General features: G+C 39.9%; 1 protein-coding gene, 1 long non-coding RNA gene and 1 other non-coding gene across 3 annotated transcripts in view; 2 read left to right on the forward strand and 1 right to left on the reverse strand.

The window, feature by feature from the left end:
* Positions 1–4,652, reverse strand: part of AHCTF1 (AT-hook containing transcription factor 1) — a 68,559-nt gene extending 63,907 nt beyond the window's left edge. The window contains 1 exon segment of the mRNA XM_039883261.1: positions 4,634–4,652. The gene's annotated coding sequence lies outside the window, so the exon portion shown is untranslated.
* On the forward strand, positions 603–706 carry LOC120619409 (U6 spliceosomal RNA). Its single transcript, XR_005657497.1, has one exon. It is a non-coding gene; the product is annotated as a U6 spliceosomal RNA (small nuclear RNA).
* On the forward strand, positions 4,482–23,994 carry LOC120619105 (uncharacterized). The gene is made up of 4 exons (XR_005657359.1): positions 4,482–4,789; positions 8,157–8,217; positions 17,454–17,511; positions 23,886–23,994. It is a non-coding gene; the product is annotated as an uncharacterized LOC120619105 (long non-coding RNA).
* Positions 23,995–24,425: the final 431 nt, after the last annotated feature.

A 24,425-nucleotide genomic window follows, 5' to 3' on the forward strand; every position in this document is an offset into this window, starting at 1 on the left:
GATATATCCTCACACTTAAAAAAATGGGACAAAATATGTGAAACAAGAAGTTCAGACAATGGACAACAGGTAGTAGCATAGGATAGTGGTCCCTGAGGGAAGTAAAACAAACAAGATGACTTCTAGGACTGTCTCAATCTACTGTGTATAGCGCGTCCAAGACACAGAGTAGAGAGGGGGAACCCAAATGAGCCCAAGAGTCTTCCAGAGTTGAAGAGACAGAATTGAGAATACCACAAAGCCAAAAGTGGCTAGAATTCATGGGCAGAGTAGTGCAATACAATGGGCCATATAAAGAGCTCCAGAGATCTGCAGTAGCTTCCCGTGAATCTCCACATGATCAGTGTAAGCATGTAAGGAAACTGCCAGAGGCCAAAGGAATGAATCATTGGAAAGGTAAAGGAGAAAATCCCCACAGCATACAAAGGGCCAGGAATAGCTCTAGAGTGGAAAAACCTCATAATACCTGGGGCACAGAGTACTCAGAAAGGTATTGACTACTTCAGTATTAGAGAAGAAAAAAATACCCTTATCTAAAGGCTACTCTGGTCTTGTCTAAAAAAACTCAAAAAAGCAAGCATTAAAGAATCAATGTTTCCTGGGCTCTCTTCAGCAGCATATACTAAAATTGGAACGATACAGAGAAGATTAGCATGACCCCTGTGCAAGGATGAAAAAAAGAATCAGTGTTTCTAAGTAACTTAGCTGCATCCTACAACAAAGCTCAAAAATATGTAAAAAAAAAAAAGCAAAAATTTTCAGTACTCGAGAAAAGTAAAATTCATAATGTCTGGCATCCAATTAAAAATCGTCAGGCACGCAAAGCAGCAGGTTAATATGACCATGATAAGGGGGAAAGAAACAGACCTAGAAATGACACATAAATTAGAATTACTAGGTGAGGAAGTTAAATCAGTTATTCCAGCTATAATCCCTATGTCCAAGAAGATAGAGGAAAGCATGAGCATGTTAAGGAGAGATCTGGAAAATATAACTAAATCAAACTTCTAGCGATAACATATACATTGAATGGGAATAACAGATTAAACATAGAAAGTATCAATAAATGTAAACACCCACAATATAAACTATCTAAAATGAAGCAAGAGAAAAGACAAATCTATGGGAGAACCCCAAGTGCCCTAATATTTGTAATACAAGTCTCCAAAAAAAGAGAACAGAAATATTTGAAAAACTAATGGCTAACTTTTTTCCAAATTTGTTGACAACTATAATCCCACAAATCCAAAGTCAGTAAACCTCAAAGGACAAGAAACATAAAGAAACTGCACCAGTCAGTACACATCGAAATCAGAGACAAAGAGAAAATCCTCCCGGTAAGCAGTGAGGAAGGGAGATGATGATAGGAGACTTGTTGAAAACAATGCAAGCCGTAAGACAGTGGAACAACATATTTTAAGTTCTGAAAGAAAAAAGCTTTTATGACATGCCAGGATTGGCAACCTGTAAAAAAGAAATTTACAAAGTTTCAACTCCTTCTCAAGGTCTAGCTGGCAGAGCAATAACATTGTTCATTTTCTAGATAAAGCACATGGATTATGTCACTCCCCTTCTCAAAACCCTTTAATGACTCCCTACGGCATGTTAAAATCAACATCCTCAGCCATTGGCAATCAAAGCTCTACAATCTGGCAACCCCAGACTATCTTTACTGTGTTTTCTCCCAAAACAACTTCCTTCATCAGTTTGCTATTGCCTAGCACTTTCATTCTTTTAGTTATGCTGTTCCCCTTTCCATCTCCATCTGCCAAAGCCCATGATTCAAGGACTAGATTCCCAGTGTGGTCTGGGTAGATCCATCCTTTCCTAATAAATCTCATCCCTAAGCTCATTCCTTTCCACTTTTGTGTTAGTAATCCTAAATGTAATTTTTTAAATTCATTACTTGTGTTTGCCTGTCTCCTTTCCTCCACTATACTCAGAATTCCTAATTCAAAAATCATATCTTAGTCTTATGAATTCATGATGGGCTCATGCTTTACTACTAATAGGTCCTAAACATGAGGTAAATTCGGATAGCAAGACACTAGAGGAAACAGGAATAAACATGTTAAACAAAAAAATCTATTTTTTAAAAAATCGAAATTCTTAAAACCCAACAACCACCGAATTTTTTAAAAAGCGAAAAACCTTGACACCTCAATAAAGATATAAAGGTAGCAAATAAGCACATGAAAAGATGCTCCACATCATGTCATCAGGGAAATGCAAATTAAAACAATGACATACCACTACACTGCTATCACAATGACCAAAATCCAGAACACTGACAACACCAAATGCTGGTGAGGATGTGGAGCAACAGGAACTCTCACTGCTGCTGGGAATGCAAAATGATACAGCCACTTTGGAAGGCAGTCTGGCAGTTTCTTACAAAACTAAACATACCATGGGATCCAGGAATCACACTCCTTGGTATTTTTCCAAAAGAGCTGAAAACTTATGTCTACACAAAAACCTGCACATGAACATATGTAACAGCTTTACTCATAATTGTCCTAGAAGCAACCAAGATGTCCTTCAGTAGGTGAATGGATAAATTAAAAGTGGTACATTCATAAAATGGACTATTAGTGCTTTAAAAAAAAAAAGTTATCAAGCCATGAAAAGACACGGAGGAAACTTAAATGCATATTACTAAGTGAAAAAAGCCATTATGAAAAGGCTATATACTGCATGATTCCGACAATATGACAATTCTGGAAACGGCAGAACTGTGGAGAGTAAAAATATCAGTGGTTGCCAGGGGTTAATGGAGAGGGAGGGAAGAGTAGGCAGAACATAGAGGATTTCTAGGGCAATGAAACTACTCTGAATGATACTATACTGGTAGATACATTCCGTTATACATTTGTCCAAACCCACTGAACGTGCACCACCCAAGAGTAAACCATCATGTAAACTATGGTCTTTGGATGATAATGATGTATCAATGTAGGTTCATCAGTGTTCTGCTCTGGTGCCGGATGTGGATAAACATGCACGAGTGGGAGCAGGAAAGGGGTATACTGGAAATCTCAGTATCTTCCACTCAATTTTGGTGTGAACCTAAAATTGCTCAAAAAATAAAGTCTATTAAAGAGGGAAAAAATTCAATATTAGGCCCAATTTATGTTTAAGTATGCTACATTGTTTTATTATTAAGAAGAACAAAATTTGCAAAATTACTAGGAAAGATATTAATATAAAATACCATAACTTAGCTGTGTGAAATACATCCTCAAAAGCAGCTGAATTCACTGCAGAAAATAAAACTCATCTACTTGCTCAATAATTATACTGCAACATACACTGAGCAAACATTTCTATAAAACATTTTGTATGCGTTTTTACTTTTTCTTTTTGGCTCATAAAGATTAAGAATTATGATCGAAATGTAAACTACCAGTGGACCCAGAAACTCCCAACCTTTTAGAAGTTGTTTTTTCAAACTTAACCCAAACATTAATCACCAACTACTTTTAAAACTTTGCACTGAGAAGGGAATACAGTGGCAGAAAGATGACCGACTTTCTGACCTCAAGTTGTTTACATTCTGGAAGAGATACATAACCATTAGAATATCAGACACAAATGCATGCTACGGTAGAGCCCAGAGAAGTAGTGGGCTAAAGGGAAATGAAAGAGTGCATAGAAAAGATGACATTTAAGCTAAGTAGGATCTGAAGACTTGAAAAATGCAGAGATGGGCACTCCAGGATGAAGGACACCGGCAAAGGAACATCAAAGTACATTTTCAAGAAAATGAACCCAGGATTGGAGACAATTCTGGAATAACTGAAGTATAAATCGTGACTAGCTAAGGATGGAGAGCAGAACTGCCCTGCCTTATTGTAGAGACCCCGTTAACCTAACCTGGGGCAGTTAGACTTCATTCTGAAGAATGAGGAATTCCTGTAAATGTTCATAGTTAGGAAAAGAAACAATGTTTTTGTTTCCTCTTAAACCTAGACACATCTAGGTTTATCGCAATACTGCAATCTTAAAAAATAATTTTTAAAATATAATTATTGCTATTTTGCCAATTGGTGACACGCTGGTACTAGGTTATTGAGAAATTATTATCAAAAACTACAGTACAGAGAGAATGTAGACTTCCCAAGCACTTAGCACACGTGGAGCATCTCTTAAGCATTAACTTGAGCTGGGCTTGTCATCCCTGGTCAAATCCCCCAAAATAAGTAAACTCATCCTAATTTCTTCTTTCCACAAAGACCCAATCAGTGGAAGTTCAAGAAAGGTGGTTTTAAAAATCTCCTGGCTCCTTAGGATATTTTGAGAATAAAATGAAGTTCAGAGTTTCAAAGAGACTTTATTTTTACCTAAAGGACTCAGGTTCTTCCAAATAATTCTCAAACTGCCTATTCGAAAAAAAGATAACAGCTAGTATGAACCTCGTTGGCTTTGAGAACAAATTAACTCGCCCCCCTCCCAAAAAAAAAAAAAAAAAAAAAGTCAACCAGTAACAAAATAGCCTTCAAGTTTCCAGGTGGGACAAGTAAGGTAAATTAATACCCACTTCAAGATGTACGCTTATTTTAAATCTCCTTTTCTCTGACCAACTCATTGCACCTTTCAAATCACGAGTAAAACTTCTCGGCCCTGGACTCACCGGAGCCAAGCCCAGGAGCATGTGCAGCATACATCAACGTAAGACTCACTCAAAACACCGCCAGGTTCCCAGAGAGGAAGGCCCACCGTGGTCTCATCCGCACTGAAAGTCATCATGGAAGAGACCGTGCGGTCGAGCCTGACCTGGGGAGGGAGGGTAAGGACCCGGCTGCCAGCGCGGAAGGCGCGGGGGGTGGACCCCGAACCTTTTCTCGCCGCCATGTGCCGCCGCTCCGCGAACGGAGGTTATATAACTCGCGCCCGGAGCGAGCCGTAACCGCCAACGCTCGCATTTGCCCCTCGGGCCGCGTCTGCGAGCCGGGACGCCGCCGCGCGCTGGGCGGATATAAGCCCGGCCTAGCCCGGCACGAGGAGGGCCCCGCCGGCGAGGCGCGGCGGGAGAAGCCGGGCCGCCGCTCCGGGCACAGGCCGCGCCGGCCCAACCCCCTCCTTCCCTTCCACGACCTACCGGAGACGGGCGGGTGCCCGAGCCGCCGCGGCCGCGGGGTCCACTAGGGCGCGAGGCGAGGCCCGAGCTCCTCCCGCGCGGGTCCGTCACAGCATCTCCCGGGAGACACGGCCGCCACGGGCAGGACGCACACACCTCCGCCGCGCGGGAGCTGCTTCTCGCCTCGCGGGCCTCCGCCTGCGACCTCTTGGGCCACCTCAAATCCACACCCCAGGGGAGTGCCCTCGCCGGCTTCAGGCCGGCTGACCGCTCAGCGACTAAAACGCAGACGCTGCCCGCTCCGCGGTTCCGGGTCCTCCCCCCCGCGACTCTGCCTCCTCCGCTTAGACCGCGCCGGCCGCGCTTTGCGCATTACCCTGGGCAGACAGACCGAGCGCCACACGCCGGGGAGGGGAGGGGGAGGAGAAAGGAGGAGGGCGGAGAGGGAGGGGTTAGAGAAGGAGATCGCGGCGAGAGCCGCTGAGTTCTCGCGAGTGTTCCGGCCTTGGGCGCCGGCGTCGCGGGAATTTTCAAACTCCCGGTGAAAAAAGGTGGGGGAAGAAAAGGGAGGAAAGGGAAGCAGTGTCGGACAAGGATGTTTATTTACATAAACTAGGATCTCCCCGCCTCCAATGAGCTGAGGGGGAGAAAGACTACGAATCCCATAATGCCTTGCGCATGAAATTGCTCAGGCGGCCAGACACGAGGGCCGGTCGCAGAGTCGGGAATCGTAGTCTTTGAGGTCGCGCAGGGCGGGTCCCTAGGCGGGAGAGTCGCCACTTTATCATTGGCCCTGCTTGCTGGAGGCGAGTTGATAATCTTTCCTATTTTAGCAGCCCCCTTCGCTCGGTGTTTTTCGTTGCCTCTGCTCCTACATTTGGTACCAAAGTGCGTGCCAGACTTTTGGGAAAACGCTTTTCCCCTCTCCTATATATTTTTTAAATATCTGAGCGTGCTTTTGTGGCCGCAGGTGCTCATGCTGCTAGTCTCATCTTTTTTTCGTCAAAATTTTACCTCAAATTAGTGTTACTTTTTTGGTCACCCTGGAGTTTCATTGTGGAATTTCTTTTATTTGTTGTTAGTGTCTCTGAAGCTAGTCCCAGCACCAAACACGTTTCAAACAAATACATGTGGAAGATGTCCGGAATAGAATATCTCAAGTAAAAGGATTATAACATCAAGTAGAGGGAGGATTCTAGTAGGCACGCCCTTCTCTTTTTAGTCAAGAAAGTTTATCCTTTTCTGTTACTCTTTACTATATGATTTTTGAGATATGCCGCCATTTAGAAATGTGATTTCCTTTAATTTTTGTTTATCGGCAGCAACCTCTAAATGTAACATTTATTTGCAAAAGATATTGGACTAAATTGTGGCAGAGAAGTAGTTAAAAGAGCGTTTGGTTGTCTTATTTTAAATAATTCTCTTCAAACAGAAACCACTCGTCTGTCAGATGTGCTGATTTATGTCCTGTCCTTGCTTCCCATTCTACACTTCCTTTGGCACCATTTTATGTTACAGTACGTGGTAATCCAAAGAAAGACATAAATTCTCAATTTAGGTATGCTGCTCGTGAGCTGTGTAATGTTAGGAAAATTAAGTGACCTCTCTGGGCTAAAGTTATCAGATACATAGAGCAACGGTAACTAGATGAGAGCATCTACTGATTCATTAGACATTTTTAACTTTGCTTTAAGGAGCCTGTCAGTTGTAAAATTAAAAAATCTATTTCATACTTAGTATTCAGCTTAATTGACTTTCTAAATGATCTTCCAGATTTTGATTGTTTCTTCCATCATTACCAAGAATGGTTGCTATATGATTGTATATAATCTGGACAAACCCTACCTGTCATTTTATTTCCCTACATAGTTCCAGAGAATAGTTTCTTCACTCTCCTCCAAACCTGTTTTTGCCTTTCAGTGTCTCCCAGCCTCTTCTCCCCTTATCTAAATCTTCATAGCCCTCAAGCCTATTTTCTCTCCCAAATCTTCAGCTTCAGCCCACATTAATCACTGAAATTGCACTGAAAATATGCTGTCTGTATGATTTTATGTTTCCCTTTTTTGCCTCTGACTCCTTCTATCCCCCTACCACCCCCATCTCCCAGCTACACTGAGAGCACAGACTGTATCTTATGCTTTTTTAAATGCTTCTCTCATGACTGCTAGTTTTTCATTTTAATTGCTTTGTAGACTGATTTTCTGCTTTGAAGCTCTCATTCAACCCTTTCCCCCCATTTCAGTCATTTAACTAAACTTATGCCAAATTATTTTAGTTTCAAGACATTTTAATAAGTGTTAAAGGAAAAAATAATCTGGGTCTGGTTGTCAAATGAGTTTGGGGAAAAGCTGATTAAATAAAAGTAAAAATTTATTTTATGTACTACTTCACCGCCTTTAACATGCTTAGCATTTTTCAAAGTTACTTGACCATGGAAAGAATCCATTTAGGCTTACGGAATGTCTTACCTCATTAGTGTTCCACCAAGTGGACTTTGGGAAACATGGCTTCAAAGCTTCCTCTTACTGGGGAAAGCACTGGATAGTGAAAAGAATATGGTCATTTGGAACCGAACTTAGCTTTTAAGCCTTTTCACTACTTTCTAGCAACATGACTTTAGTCAGATTACTTCACTTCTGAACCTGTTTTCCCATTGAAAAAGAAAGGATAATACTATTTACTTCCCTTGAAGAGCTTTTGCAAAGATTAAAGGGAAGTATGTGCCCAGCTCAGAACTTCATTCCCTTTCTACTTAGATGGTCATTAGTTATTTCGGTAAAAGGCCTAGAAAATGATGATGACTACTGCAGACACTCATGCTTCTATCTGGAATGTTTTATTCAAAAGGCAATAATTTAATACCCGTCCATCATCCTGGGAGTGAGAGGCAGACATCTGATTTCAGAGAATTTAGAGCCTCAATGATGTGCTCTGAATTAGATCTCATTTGTTTTGCAAAGTAATGGGGGAAAAACTTGATAGTTTAACAAAGAGGACTACAACAAAAATGGAGCTTCTGTCTCAAAGAGAGAAAATGTCTCTGTCCTAACAGCAACATTTTTATCATTTTTTGTAGAGATTACTGGTTATAGCAAGCAGTGCCCCAACCTTGATTTCTCCAATTGACCATAAGCTTGGTGAGTGAAGTCATGTTTTACTTTTTCCCTACTACATATCCAGTGATGGCATAGTGGCCAGTATGTAAATAAGTGCTTAGTGAGTGAGTATATATTTATTGATTTTACCATGCAAAGCAAAATATATAATATTAGATTAGAGAGACCCTAGAGATATTCTAGGCCGAACACCTCATTTTATAGATGGAGAAACATTGTCTTATGATTTACCACAAATATTTGGGGATGGATTTTATTTTGATTAAAAAAGATATTAAATCAAATCTATAGTTTTTAAAGAAAAGTAATAAATATTTTTCTATCATTAAAATATGATCTTTATGCACTTGAAAATTGTTTTTTCATGACTAGTACAAAAAAAAAAAAGCCACAGATTTTCTTTCTCGAACACTGGTAATATTTCTCATAAACGTGGTACCACAATTAATCTCTCCTTAAAAATTGTTTCCCTTTCTACCTCTCCCTTTCTTTCATCTCTTCCTCTTCCAAAGGTACTTTTAAAAATCTGTGCATTTTAACTAAAACGATCACAGTTATGATTTCTCCATTCCTTAACCCCAAAGAACACCGTTAATGATGGATCTTGAAATTCTGCCAGAGATGGCTATAGGCTCGCATATCTCTGCATTTTTCATTTTGAAACTTTAGTTCCTCACGATTCATGCTTGCCTTGGAGCATTAATATGTCATATTTCAGAGGGCACGGGTAATAGTTATATGCTTCTTTTAGTCAATGGAGTCGCAAGTGTAATTGCTCATGAGTCACAAATCTCTCACGTGCCTGAAGCTCCCTACCTCTAAGGAAACTGGTTAAGAACAGCTGGCTCTGCAGAGTTGGAAAGTGATAGAAATGAGAAGAGTCGAGTCTGATATTCCAATGAAGGAATAGGGTACCCGTTTTTACAAATGTTTTGTGCCTAGTTTATTGGATGGATTCTCTGTTATTTTTGTGTGTGTGAATATACTTTAATCCCACTGAACTTGCATGAGCTGTATTAACTGTGACATTTGCATGGTGCTTTAAGTTTTCAAAACATTTTAAATTATTAGTCAAAACAATGTCTCTACATGGTTTAAATTATAAACTGCACACTTTTTTTACCTTTTGTCTCGTCGATCTTCTTCTTGGGTCCTCTGAATGGTTTTTAAATAAACTTCAAGTAGATTTGTTGGTTTTGATTAGAGAAAAGAGTAGGTGATGTGGTATCAATTTTTCACCAAAAATGTCTGAAAATTGAAACAAGATGTAAACTAGGATGCCCTAAGTGGAATGTCCAGAATAAAGTTCAGCATACCCCGGAGCATTCTTCTCCTGAAAATGAGTTTAAATATAGAAGGTCTTCAGGATTTAAAAGTGAATTATTTATGAGTAGACCATGCAATTCTTGTTTAATGAAGAAAACAATATAGAATTTTAATGAAACCAAAATCACATCCTCAAGATTCTAAATCATAATTCTCAGATAGAATTTTTCATTATAGTTTTTTGTTCGTTTGTTTTGGTTCCCTATCCATCCATTTGTTCATCCATCAAATATTTGGCAAATGGTTTTAATGAGCTAGTCATTACTCAAGACATTGGGGATACAAAGCTTGATAAGACCAGTATCTGTGCCCCTAAGCAAGGTAATCAGGACATCATAATTAAATGAAAAATTACATTTTGTTTGAAACCTTTTTATAAAAGTTCCTTTAAAATCAAAGAGAGCTACAACTCTTTCTTAAGTATCTTATTGGTAATTATGATACTCGGTGTCCTAGCCAGTCATAGGAATATTCTAGTTTCGCATTCTAGTTTTGGTCAAGACAATCAGTTGGGTCATAGAGTTATCTTCCACCAGTTGGACAAAAAGCATTTTTAAAGAAGGCCTGCCCCGTTTTTATCTGGAGTGGTTTTGAATGACAACTCTATAATCTCTCAGATCTCTTTCATTCTTATGATTCTTTATTATCCTATTTTAAAGGGTCTAATTTTAAAGTTAGGTAACTGCCCTTCATCACCTTTACCACAGATTTGGGACACAAAAATTTAATACACTTGGCAACTTTCAGGTATTAAATATAATAATACAGTGCTCTGGTTAAGAGTGAATAACAAAACACATCCTTGCTACACATGTTCCCCACAGCACTTAAATTTTTGTCTCATAGTTTTTACATTCTCTGGTTATCGAGGCAATAATCAATTATGAATCTTTTAATCTTATGTCAGACAAACACACTGCTTCATCGATGAAACGGATTTTGGAAAATAGACACTTGTTAAATCTTCAGTAAGGCTGGGGAGATATCCCCTGAGCAGTGCAGGCAGTGGAAACCGTGCCCCACCCCCCACCCCCAAAAAAAAGGAGGGTGGGAAGGGACACACCAGAACCATAGTGTAAGAATTATTGTCTTTTGAGGTTACAGTGTACCAAAATTAGAAAAGATGATCAAGAGTCTGTCAGTTTGAAGATCAAGAAGATGTCAAAGAGTGAAATATAGTTCCACTAATACTATAAGACTTAGAGTCGTTTTGCACAAACATTAAAGAAAAAAATGATGTGTGAAAAACAACTTTGGCAGAGTTGGGTATGATTTCAGCTGTTTGAAAACCATTTGTTATCTAGAAGAAGTCTCAGTAAGCCCTTCAATGACAGTTTCAGGCGGAGTCCTTAAGAACCAACTGCTTTTGTTAACATAAGGTAATTAGAATCATTTCTTTTCCTTTGCTATTTTTGCTGGCACACTTCAAACCTGCGTATTGTCAACGTCCTGGAGAGGCCAAGGGCTGAAACAGTAGCTTCCAACTGCACATCAACCTTCGACTCTTCCCAGATCATCAGGGTCCCACAGGCCAGAACAGCCTGAGTGAGCCACAGCCCCTTCTAGATCAGCCTTAACACATGCTGTAGGGTCAGCCTGCCTCTAGCATGTGGTGTAAAGCAGCATTCCCCTAAGAATTTCCTTGCATATGTGAGACACTGGGAAGCGTCAAACACTGTTGAAACATCAAAAGCACTGAATTCTGCTTTTGTGAATCTGCTGCTACCCTTCACTTTCTGTGCATACATGGATAAAGACTTAAAACTGACCAAGCCTAAGTTTTCTCATCTATTGTGATGATTATGTATGAAAACATGTAGAAAACTTTAAATTTCTACCGAATATTTGCTATTGTCAACACTTTGTTGGACATAGATGGTTTATTAAAGATGTGTAAATAAGAACAGTATGTGATAGTATGAAATATATTTCTCCATTCTTTTGGATGATTTGTCCTACATAAGTATCAGGCTATAGTTCATCACTGTATTAAAATTTTTCTTTTAAGTTGCTAGTCATTGATTTTTAATGTTAATCCATCTAATCCAGTTTGTTTCAATAAGATTTTTGCCCAAAGTTGTATTGAGTTTTGGCAAAACTAAAGAGACAACCCCCAGGGTTCCTAAGTCCCTGTCCCTCATTTTTTTTTTCAACTAAAAGAAAATTAATTACCCTTTATGACATGGAAATAATAATAAAATCTATTCTCCTGCCCACTTCAAAACAGCAACATGGATAATTAGACAGGAAACAAAGCACAGTTGAGATATGAAGGAGGAACAAAACATTTCCAGCTTAATGAACCAGAAAAAAATTTACACCATAATTGCTACTATTATCTGATGTGTTGGCAGTAAGTTAATGGAAGGGGCACTCCGGACAAAGGAAGTTAATGCATGATGTTGCTGTTTGCACCTAGTTGAGAAGCCTGCTGCCTTGAATTGAGAAAGGCCTGAAGGATCCATTACGGGCGTCTATGACATAGTAGTCTGGTTACTTTTTATGTTACCTTCTTGACTGCATTGTGAGCTTTGTTAAGGCAGAAACAATGTCTGTCATCTTTTTTCCATAACTCATCAAAGTACCTAGCATCTAGTAGGTATTCACTTTTTTTTTTAATGAATGAATAAATGAATACACTTTCTCTTTTAATTCGTAGATTTAGAACAAGACAGAAAAAAAGGAGGTATCTGTCAATAAAAACAAACATGGGGGACTCTACCTTTAATATAAATTAGAAACAGATTCTGTGAGATATGTGTTTTAATTTATAACTCCCGTTGATGCAGCTGGCTTGGACCTTGAGAACACCTTCAAACAGGCAATCCAGACATTATATTCAAGCAGAGGCAGGACCTCTCCTGGGCTGTCTTCAAAGAAACTCACAGTTCTAACTCCTTGGGTATGGTTGGTGCCGAGGTGCTTGACAGTTTCTGATAGACATGTTTCAATTAGAGAAGTCTTCCTGCCATTTCAAATTTGTAATGGCCTGTGAAGTTTTAGATGACAAAAAAGATGACAATAGAAAGCTATGCAATAGTGCTGTAATTATGAGTGTTATTTTGCAACTCATCTTTCCACTTAAAGAGTGAGCAATGAAAAAAAATGCTCACTCTTTAAGTGGGCCATCATCCTCATGTCACTATGATTTCATGTTCAGGTCACTATGTTCCTACTTTTTGTTCCTCCTGATCTCTATTCCCCCGCCTAGGATTTTTCACACTAACCACACTGATTCTTGATTTTTTTTCTGGGCCCACCTATCGCTATGTGATAGCATCTCCCTCTACACCGTGTAATTTTCCCTCTGTCTCCCTACAATATGGTTTGACTTTCATTTTCTTCCAAAGCTTGTCACTTTCCTTTTTGTCACTTTTCCAAATTATGTGGTTCTTACTATTTTCTCAGTTTTTATGCCATCTGATGCCTTCTTCACTTTAAAGCCTTCTGAAAAGTTTCCTTACCCTCTCGAACTTTATTTATGCCTGGGCGTTTATATAGCCGACCATTGTACTTGTTTTTGAAGGTCGAAAGGAAGAGCAGTGAGAGGGATGGCATCTGCCGGGCAGCCCCTGCTGGCCCTCAGCATGACAGCACTATGTATCTATGTGGCCATAGTCTTGGCTTTGGTGGTCCAGGAACTTGGCCATGCCAGGACTCCTAGAACTCATCTGTCTCAAGGAGACTGACTTGTAGGAACCATACTCATAAGTTTATATATAAACCCAAATTACAATTTATTAATTTACAGTAGTGACTATTTCCTCGTCTTGACTAAAATCCCTGTAATTCCTATTCAGAGCACCCCCTTTTCTGATAGTACCCGGGAAACTAAATAATCAAAAGATTGCTCGGTGAACATGAAATCAAAGTTTAAATGGAAGAATTATTTTCAGAGATATTTCCCCCCAGGCCTGGGAAGCCTCGTGACCCACAGTTGCTGCACAGCAGAGGACAGTCTGTGCGGGATAAACATGGCCACGTTTGGGTCCTCAACTTTTTTTTCCACACTAGGTCCACCACTGCCAATCTGAGTATAAAGTCAATCCAGACAGAGCCCAGTGCAACGCACTGGGTTTTTGTTGATGAAATTCTAGTCAGGCCTGTCTCCCTGAGGTTGTTTCTAGGTCTCTGTGAGTGGGGTTTTAGGTGTTTCCATATAACTCAACCACACATACGTTCACACAATCTCTTGATTCACTCCACACATGGTCAAGTCTATCTATGATGTGAATGGATTTTCATTTGTTTTATTTTCAGAGGGCAATCTTATTTTAATTTCTCGGGGGGAAGACTTGCTCTAACCTCCACGAATGACCGTGTACCAATATCACACTCTACTATAATTCCGATAGAACATTTACAATAGCCGCTGTGTTTTCTAATATAACATGTCTACTTAAGAGTATGGCAAGGAACGAGGGAGAGAGCACTGTGGGGGGAGCACGTTTTGCAGAGTTGTTTGTTGAGGCCGTCACCTCCTTCCATGAATACTGGGAAGCGGTGGGGTGCTGGGAAAGTGCACAGTCTCACCTGAGAATCTCATCTCCACCCCTCATTCATCACCTGTGAGACTGTGAGCAACTTACCTGACTTTACTAAGCCAGCGCTACTCCAAGTGTGGTCTCGAAACTATCTAGATAAGTCTTCGAGGAGATGAGCTGCTGGTACCAGAATGTAAAATCATCCATGCCACTGAGCACACTAACTTTTTCTTTCAAAGGAAATCTTTCTCAGTGAAGGAAGCAAGGCATTGATTTACGTCGTGGCCCAGGCTCCTTCACGATAAAATTAGAAAATAATACTAACTACGAAGGGCTGCTCTTAATAGGGACAATGGTGATGCATGTAAAGTGCTTAGCGTGCTAGATATATAATAAATAATTATTTGTTGTTGTTTTTGTCTGTCTGAGTTGCACAATTTTGCATAAACAGCAAACTTTCCCAGCAAGTATGAAACAACCAATAGCCTCACTGAAGATAAGAGGCCAGAGCCTGAGGGTTTTACATCCTGCCATTCACCTCAGACTCTGAAGACTCCCAGCCTCTCTGAGCATCTATTTCCTCATCCTCATCTGTAAATTAGGATAATAGCAGCGCCTACCTCACGGAGTTGTTATGAGAACTAAATTACAGACCTTACGTAAAACACCTACAACAGTGCCAAACACATAGTAGGTGTTCAGTAAATATTAATTTTCTTCCTTCATTTTTACCAGCATTAAGGACACTTTTGAGAAGATTAGCATAATGTTTTGGGTTAACCATTAGCGTAATGATTACAGCAACCAAATGTAAAAGTTTCCTAAACGTAAGAGCAGCCCCAGAACTGCAAGAAATAATTAAATATGAGAGTCATGAAGCAGGAGGACCCTGCTGGTAAACATGAAAATAGGAGTGCTGCATAATGGTATTTCCTTTAAATTAATTCTGTGAGAAGCAAGTAAATTTGGGTTTTGGCTCAATCTAGTCATGTCAGAAGCAGTGAGACTGGTGTCTCTTAATGAACTCTCTCGAACCACCAGCTTTCCTTCCTTCCTGAGCTGAATGTTTTTATTCTGACATGTTCCCCAAAGTGACCGACCCTTCCTATCTCCTCACATGTCCCTCACCTCCCCCTACCTTCTTGCTATTGAGTTTGTGGTCAGCGTGACTTTTGGTATCTTTTTCACATTGCAAACAAATGGAAAAGACTATCAATTACATATTAACAACTGTGTACGTGTCTGTTAATATAAATGTATAAAAGTTACATTTCATGTCAGTTAAATGTATAGGGAATCTAAGGAATTCGGCTTCAGAATTTATTACTTAAGTAATATTTCTTTAACTCGTGCCACAAGAAGAGATGGCATTTGTGGTTAATTTTTTTTAAGTGGCTATATTCTCCATTTTACAAAATAAATATATAGATAAATCTTATCGTACTAAAGTTAGAGATTAGATTTTAGTTACTGGGAGCCAAACGAGTGAATGAACTGTCGGCGTAACTCAACATGAAAGGCTCTTTGCATTACGAGGACAGTATGACTCACCACTTTTATTCAGTCACCTCCTGTTTTTGCATAATTTTCTTATTTGTGATCTTTCAGAAGAGAGACAAAATTGGTATTTGCTTATAATCAAGGACAGTGTTTGAATATATAATTAAGATAGACTCTTGAGTGGTTTAAAAATAATTACTGAAGAGATTCAGATTGGCTGCTCTTTGTGATTACACATAATCCTTTTAAAATATTGCTTCTGATATAGAAACGGATGAAAGTTACAGGGATTTGCAAAGGTTATCAACATTTTATTGCTCAAATGGCTCTGTTACTTCCCATTTGAGTAGCTTTGGGTAAGTTACTTAACTACTCTGTGCCTCAGTTTCCTCCCTTCCAAAATGCAAAAGGAGAATAATTTTATCCTGTAGTGTTATTATGAAAATTAGATGACTTAACTTGTATAAAACACTTTAGAACAGTACTTGGTATCTAGCAAGCGTTTAAAAAGTATTAATTGTTCTTATGTTCACTTCAAATTTAAGAAGATGTCCTTTTTTTTCAAATCCACATCCCCTTGTTTACTACTAAACAATATGTAGTTAGTAATAAACTAAGTTTGACCTAATTATCCTTCTGTTACAGAATACGTGCAATTCATGTTGCATGAATATTGTGCTTTTCATGCAAAGTATTATTATACAGTTGGTTTCATATGGAGACACTAAGACATCATCAGTGTATGTGCTCATTCGGTCATGATATCAGTCACCCTGGCCCAATCACTTGTTTTGAAAACAATCGACTGGACTCTCGGTCTCTGTTATGGGTTGAATTGTGTCTTCCCTAAAAGATAGGTTGAAGCCACAAGCCCAGTGCCTCAGAATGTGATCTTATTTGGAAACAGGGTCATGGGGATGTAATTAAATTTTCATACTAGAGTAGGAGGTAGGAGGGGAGGCTTGATCCAGTATGACTGAAGTCTTTCTAAGAAGAGACACAGAGATAGAGACATAGAGGGAAGATGCCACGTGAAGACAGAGGCAGGGATTGTGTGCTGGCTGGAAAATTACTGCTTGGCTATCGCCCATGGGAACATAGGCTATCACCCATGGGAACATAACATCCTAACAATAAGCTTTCTGCTTCTGTACCCCCGCTTGCACAACCGACCTGTGGGTTGACAGGTAGTGAATAAGAGAAGAATAGACCTTTGTGTTTAAGACAGAATGAGGAATGGGATTTAGGGCTTAAACACCCTGTACCTCTACATTTTGGGGCTGCTTAACTTGGGGTCTGCATACCCCTGGCAGACCCAGCTGGCTGAATAAAGAGTATGTTTCATATAACTCACTGATTTCTGGTGGTCCGTGTGTCTTTTGGGGGCTGGCGGCTACAACAATTGGAGTTATGCTTCCATAAGCCAGGGGACACCAGAAGCTGTAAGAGACGAGGAAAGATCTTCTGTTAGAGGCTTTGGAAGCAGCATGGCCCTGCTAACACTTTGCTCAGACTTCTAGCCTCCGAAACAGTGAGAGAATATGATTCTGGTGTTTTAAGCCGCTCAGTTTGTGGTAATTTGTTACAGCAGCCCTGGTAACTGTTACAGCCTCCTAGACCAGAAACAAGAACTGAGAGTCACGCCTCAGGTCAACCACAGAGAAGCACTGGTCCTTGACTACAGGGATCCAAGTTATCAACAAAATTAGCTTCTATGTGGAGAATGCTTCATGTGGGGACTTTTGGGACCTGGTAAGCCAGGTGCTTGCAAAATCGAGCCAGCCCTTTGGGACTAGGAAGGGATAGAATGAGGTCCATAGGCTTCATCAGAGAGGCTTTCTCTGGCCACGCCACCTAAAATGCACTCTTCCCAACCTCACTCTTTGTCCTTTTACCCTGCTTTTTCTTCATAGCACTGGCTGACATCCTTATTTGTCTACTTTTTAGCTTCTCAAGTACTACCTCCGGTCCTGGACCAGAAGCTCCGTGAGAACTAAGACCACAGGTAAAATTACACAAATTTTCTTCCATGTCCTCTGTATTTTGCACAAATGATTTTTTAAAAATCTTCTTTTGTGTCTTCCTGTATGTTTCAAGTCATTTTTGCCTTTTTAGTCAGACGAAGGGGTTCTAAAAATGACAAGCTTTCTCTAAAGTTTGGTTCACTGTTTGTGTCTCTGGTGTATACTAGATACTCAATGAATATTTGTTGAATGAATGATCAAATAAATGATGTTACGTTTCTTTTATTCTCTATGTCTAATTCACCTTGTTCCTCCCACAGTATTCAATAACTTCTTTTGGGGAATGATTACCTTTCTCAGCTATGCTGAAGAAAACCTAGGAAAAGGATTTGACCATGCATGGGCCATACTTTAAAAGGGGATGTCCCCGCCACCATTTCCAAGTGTTCCCAATAGCCAGGTTTTATCACTCTCCCAGAATCTTGGTTCAATACTGGGTCTGCTCTACTGCACTAAATGTTTCCTGATCATGTGCTCAAACCTCAGGCCTCCTTTGGAGAGAGGCATAAGAGGACATTGGCAGACTCCAGTATTTTCAGATGGGTGAATGTGACATTGCTAGCTAGTGTTTTATTCATAGATGAGGTGTAGAAGGTCATAAAAATTATAAATTTCGACCTAGATGCTGATCGTTAATTTTAAGAAAACCTTCAGCATGTCCTCAGTGATAAAAACAAACCTAAAACTCAGGGTAAGTGTAGCACACGGGACTCAGCTAAGACCCTCAGCAGTCACAAGAGGATAGCCATTCAGTATTATCCCAAACTCTGAAGACCTCCATTTTGCCAATTTTAGAACAACTGTTCCTGAATACCGGGACACAAGCACATGAATGAACAAATGACTTCATTTTGTCCTCAGCTGGCCAGCCTCCCTTGCCAATCAGGCTAACCCTAAAGTGACAGAAGGCACTTGTCCTGAATTTCCCTGAGAGCCAGCAGCACTAAGAACTGCTCAACTGGGAGAGTAAAATCCCCAGATATTGGCGCACACCGCTCAACCACATTGCCAAGGACAGGAACAGGCAATGCCTGTCAGCTGTTCCGGGGGAAAGGCTCCAAAATGATCTAAGCTCAGCCCATATCCCTGGAAAAGATGCGCTACTCTTCCCTGGCATGAGATTGATCTCCAGACTGGCAATCACCCTTACACACCTGTTACCTTACTACTTCAGCTCTCACAGGACATCAGGAAAGTCAGGATGAGGGCTACAGATCAGGATAACGTGAGGTTCCAATCGTCTGATCTAATGTGCAGAATTTCAAAATCGGGCTTCTACATATGGAAACCATGTGTGTTTTAGAGCCTTAAGTTTCATGAAAATGCCTCTGAAATGATCACTGATGAGATCATCTGTAAAAATGTGGAATCTAAGGCGCCCTCCATCTCTAACCTCTGTCAGTCTCTCCACCTCTATATTCTAACATGGGTTTCCTGCTTATTGGGTATTTAGAAAAATAATAACCAAGGAAGTCAAAATGAGCAAATGCAGGCATACCTTGTTTTGTCGTACTTCACACACGTTGCATTTTTACACATTGAAAGCAAGACCCTCCACCAGCAAAAAGATTATGACTCACTTCCTTGTGGTGGGTCTAGAACCAAACCTTCAATATCTCCAAGGTGTGTGTATATCATGCGACAAGATGCACACACATAATTTTATTTAATTAGAAGCAGAAGATCCTCTTTATACAGTGTTTTGATATACTCTGAACTCCAAAATTATACTGCTCATCTCTTCCTTAAGTTTGCCAAACACCTATACAGAACAGAAATAATTTAGTTTTAATCCAAATTCATTTTATTTTGTATAAAAGAGTTTTTTTTTTTCCCCAAGATTTGCTTGAGTCCTTTAACCGGAATGATGGTTCTCTGTATTTACTTAGATAGCACTATTAACTTTCCATTATGTATCTAGAATGTAAGCTCCATGAGTACACTACTGTGTCTTCTGGAACAGTGTCCAGCACACAGTAGATGTCCACTAAGGATCAGCTGAGATGAATGAACGTGAGGCTCACAACAGCTCTGTGGGTAGACAGGGCTCTCGTCGCTAAGCCTGTGTTTGACAGACTTGGATACTGAGGCACAGGAGCCAGGAAACTATTTAGAATCCCTCAGGTGCCATATGTTAACCTAGATTGGATCCTGATTTAAGAAAAAAAGAAGAAAAAGCTATAAAAGAAGGTTACGAAACAATTGGAGACATTTTAATATAGAATGAGTATTAGAAAATATTATGAAATTTATTTTTCTTAGACGATAATGGTGTTGTGATTATTTAGGATAATGTCTTTATTCTTAGCGAATGTATCTTACAATACCAATATTTAGAGGAGTATCATGATATATGAACAGCTTTCTTTTGGTTCAGTAAGAAAAAAAAATATTGAGAAATGTTAATATTTACCAAATCTACGTGGAGAGTAATTGGGTGTTCTTTGATCTTCTTTTTCAAAATTTCCCTTAACAATTGGGGAGAAAAGGCAATGGAAAAAAGCACAGGGGAAAATAGTATATGCGACTATATGAAAACTTTAATCCTCTTTAACTATGGTTCATTTGGACTAGTTTTATATTTTTCTAAATTTTCCACATGAGCAGATTATTATGTTTATAATAAAATATATTAAAACTTAAATCACAGGATGAATCTCTTATACCTTTCTAGAAGCACATCGTGGCAGATCGTATTTTCCCAAGACGGCCGCACCTAATATTAATCCCATCCTCTGGCTTTTCTTACAATGAGATTGACACTTCTCCCACTGAGAGGTGAGATCTGTGGTCCCTCCCTTTGACTCTGGGCAGACTGGTGACCGCCCCCGCAGTGGAGTTTGGGAGTAAGTCACAAAATATGTGACTTTGGAGGCTAGGTCATAAAAAGGACACAGCCTTCATCTCTTTCTCCCAGTCTCGGGATACCTGGCCTCAGAACTCAGCCACCACATTGTGAGGAAACCCCTGGCACATAGTGAGGTCTAGTGAGGACATTCTCGCTGACAGCCCCAGCTAGCCCCGAGCCATGAGCAGGCATCAACTGCTATTGTAGTGGGTGGTCCTTCAAATGACTCCAGCCCCAGCTTTCGAGTCTTCCTGTTGATGCCTTGGACATTAGAGCTCAGAAACCAGCCGTCCATTTGGTGCCTGGTTTGAATTTTTGGCTATGGAGAGTGAGCGATAGATAACGCATGATGTGATGCATGATTATTGTGCTTCAAGCCACCACACTTTAGGGCAACTTATTATGCAGCCATAGTAACACATAGGGACGGCGAAATCCTCTGAGGTACGAAGTGTATTTGTTATTGATTTAGAAAATCGAGTATGACTCACGGGGTAGAAAGGTTGAAACGCCTTGTAAGTTACCATCAATCTCTCCGGCCATCGCCTCATCGGGTATAGTCTCTCCAGAAAGAAGCATTTAAATGCTGAAAATGAATGTCTGGTTCCTGCAGAGAAGCCTAAAAAAAGGGCTTATTTAGAACTTAAGATTACTGAGGTTGTCTTTTCTGCCTACAATGTGCCACATTTCTGTGCCAATAGCACAGAAAGTAAAGGCTAGATGTTCTTAGTTCTCCCTCTCCAGGACAGTCTGAAGACAGGCAGCAGAAGTAGACTATGTTCCCAGGCAGTAAAAATACTCGAGTGTTTTTGATTCATTAGCTCTATAGCAACTGTGTCAGCTTTCAAAGCCATGGTTAGATGTTTTGGTAGGTTGTCCTAATGCAATAAACGATTTCACTTCGAGCCAATCCCTGTTAGTGTATCAGATTATATATTTCACAAATCAACCAAACTGCATTGAAAAGCCAAGTTTTGAACAGCCTTAGTCTTTCTTCCAGAATTCTTTCTTCAAGAAGTTTCACGAAGACTTCGTAATCGTTTGCTTTTCCTGCCAGACTTCATACGTTTTGCCATGTCATGATTTAAGGAAATGTAATTATATTATAATACTTCCTCTTTTCCGTTCAGACAAAGAAATTATAAACATATTAGCAAAAAGGGAACCATAGTTTTATCTGAAACACTAATGTATTTAGAGAGTGAACAACACTGTCACCCCAAAATTTCTTAGTAATTCAGATGCATTTTGCTGTACTCATGCAGGGTGCTGTGATTGCTGTTTTATGAAAGCTATCTATCTATCCATCCATCTATCTATTTTTCTATCTATCCATCATCTATCATCTAACTAGTTCTTGACAGTTTTTTTGCAGTGGTCTGCACCTTTCTCTAATGCTATTCGTCATATATATGAACGTAAAGATAAATCAGTATGCTGTGCAGTAGCAAAGAATATTACTCATGTTCCACATTTATTTAAAAACCCCAGAGAATAATTTATTTCCATTCAGAGTGATAAGTCTATATACAAGCTCTGCTCGGCCATGCAGAACGAGTTCTTTTCTTCACTTTTGCCTACTAATTCAGGTCAATTTTCAAGAGTTTAAAAAAGCTATCTATCTTCCAGAGAACAGTACAAGTAGCTGCAAAAGAAAAAGATGTGTGAAGACCTTTTGAGCTCAAATGTGTTTATTTCATTTATCATTTTCAAAATGTTCATCACGAAGGTGAGCCTCCTGACTTGATTTACTTATTGAAACTCATGGTAGGATCTGTTGATGGCCACAAAAATTATCTGCTTCAACACCATGGGATAAAACTCTGAAGAGTATATATACTTAACTCTAAATTGTCATCTTTAGCAGTATTATTCAAAAAGAAATTACATACATGTCATTCTTCTAATTAGGCACAACACTTCATTAGAAGTTATATATGTGTTACAAGCCACCTCCACTGCACCAACCTATAATCTGTTTAGTCCATTCAGGTGGCAATTTTGTATTGCTACCTATTGTTTCATGTGCATGGAGGTACTTAACAAAATCTTATTAAGTAAATGAATACAAATATTTTACCTTCCTATAGTGCATGCCTTTAAATCCCAAGCCCCATTATTGCCACTCCCTACCACTTCCGTTCCATCAAATGCAGGGCCGTTGCTGTATAAGCCGTTTGTGTCCAAGCGAGTTGCTTTAACAGCTCTCTCCACACTCACAGTTAGGTGCTGCTTCTCTTTTCCAGATCGTCAGGGAATCTTTCCAAGATGCTTCCCTTCTATCCTTTTAAATTGACTTACTCCCCCTTGTTAATTCTGGTTATGGTCCCTTTGCTTCAGATTAAATTTTCACCCATTGGCGTGGTCCCTCTGATAGATGAAAGATGCTTCAGACTCTCTTCTTGGGTCCTGTCCCCGGCACCACTTCTTGCAGCCCGCCCCATTTCTCTGTCCAGTCCCAGCCTGGGAGGGGACTCCGGACAGCTTAGGTTTCGTGGTAAATGTGCTCTGACTACTGTGACCATTGATTCCAAGGTTGACCAGGCTGGTTAGCAAAGTGTCTGCTTCACCACTCAAAGGAAAAGATCTCAAGAAGGCAGAGATATAAAGTAGCACCTCAGGAGCACATGAGATTAGTTTAGTGTCTGGCACTTTGCTCTGCATAAATATTTATTGCCATGGTAGGTGACGGCAGTGATGATCCCTTTGTAACCTTAGACAAATCTAAACTTCTCTCTCTCTGTCTTTTTAATTTTATTAAATTTATTGGGGAGACATTGGTTAATAAAATTAAATAGGTTAAAAGTATACAATTCTATAATGCATCTTCTGTATATCGTATTGTGTGTTCACCAGCCAAAATCCAATCTCCTTCTGTCACCACATATTTGACCCCCTTTACCCTTACTTACCTCCCCATCGCCCCTTCCCTCTGGTGACCACTAAACTGTTGTCCATGTCCTTGAGTTTTTATTTGTTTGTTTGTATTGTTTGTTCATTTGTTGCTTTCAGTTTTATGTCCCACATATGGGTGAAATCATATGGTTCTTGACTTTTTCCATCTGACTTATTTCACATAGCGTGATCTTCTCAAGATCTATCCATGTTGTTCCAAATGGCAGTATTTCATCTTTTCTTACGGCTGAGTAGTATCCCATTGTATATATGTACCACATCTCCTTTACCCAATCATCTATCGAAGGGCATTTCAGTTGTTTCTATGTCTTGGCCACCATGAATAAATGCTGCAGTGAACATGGGGTACATCTATCTTTATGGATAAATGTTTTCAAAATGTTGGGGTAGAGACCCAGAAGAAGGATTGCTGGGTCATTTGGTATCTCTATTGTTAATGTTTTGAGGAACCTCCGTACTGTTTTCCACATTGACTTCTCTTTAGGGAAACCCATGCGTAAGTTCCTTCTCCAGTTACTTCACAGGGCAGTTAATGTGAGGCAGGAAGCCACAAAGTCCTGTCTACAAATTAAAGCAATGTTTATATTATAGGCTTGGTCTTTCATAATGAAGCAGAGGCAGCTGACTAATGGTGCTCAGGTCAGACTTCCGGTATACCAGCTGGGCTTACACACATGGCGAATGCAAATGAATGGCTCGGGCTCTGTGCTCAGCATCACTGGGCCCTGGTAGTCCAGCAACAGGAAGATGACTGGTTAGGTGACTGCTTTACATCTGTGTTCACCATCCCTCAAGCCACCCAAGCTGGAAATCTGCTTGTCATCCTGGACTCTTGCTCTTAAAAAATTTTAAAGATTTTTGTCTTAAAGTCTATGGAGGAAATGTAAGGAGCTTAATAATTGTAAACTGAGAGTTAGAATAAAACAAACTTCATTGGTACAAATGCAGACAGAAATTTGCAGATCTTTGGAACTATTGACATGAATAAAGCTTATTATAGATTCTTTTATCAGGAGAAGAAGCTGGAGTTTGATATTCCCTTGACAATGTTTTTGAGAAAGTTGGTAAGAGACCGTCAAAGTCACCATCACCGTCTCCTGTTCAGATGATCCTGTCAAATGTTCGCCCATC

Source organism: Pteropus medius, unplaced genomic scaffold (assembly GCF_902729225.1).
Source record: "Pteropus medius unplaced genomic scaffold, Ma_sr-lr_union100, whole genome shotgun sequence".
Taxonomy (NCBI): Eukaryota; Metazoa; Chordata; class Mammalia; order Chiroptera; family Pteropodidae; genus Pteropus; species Pteropus medius.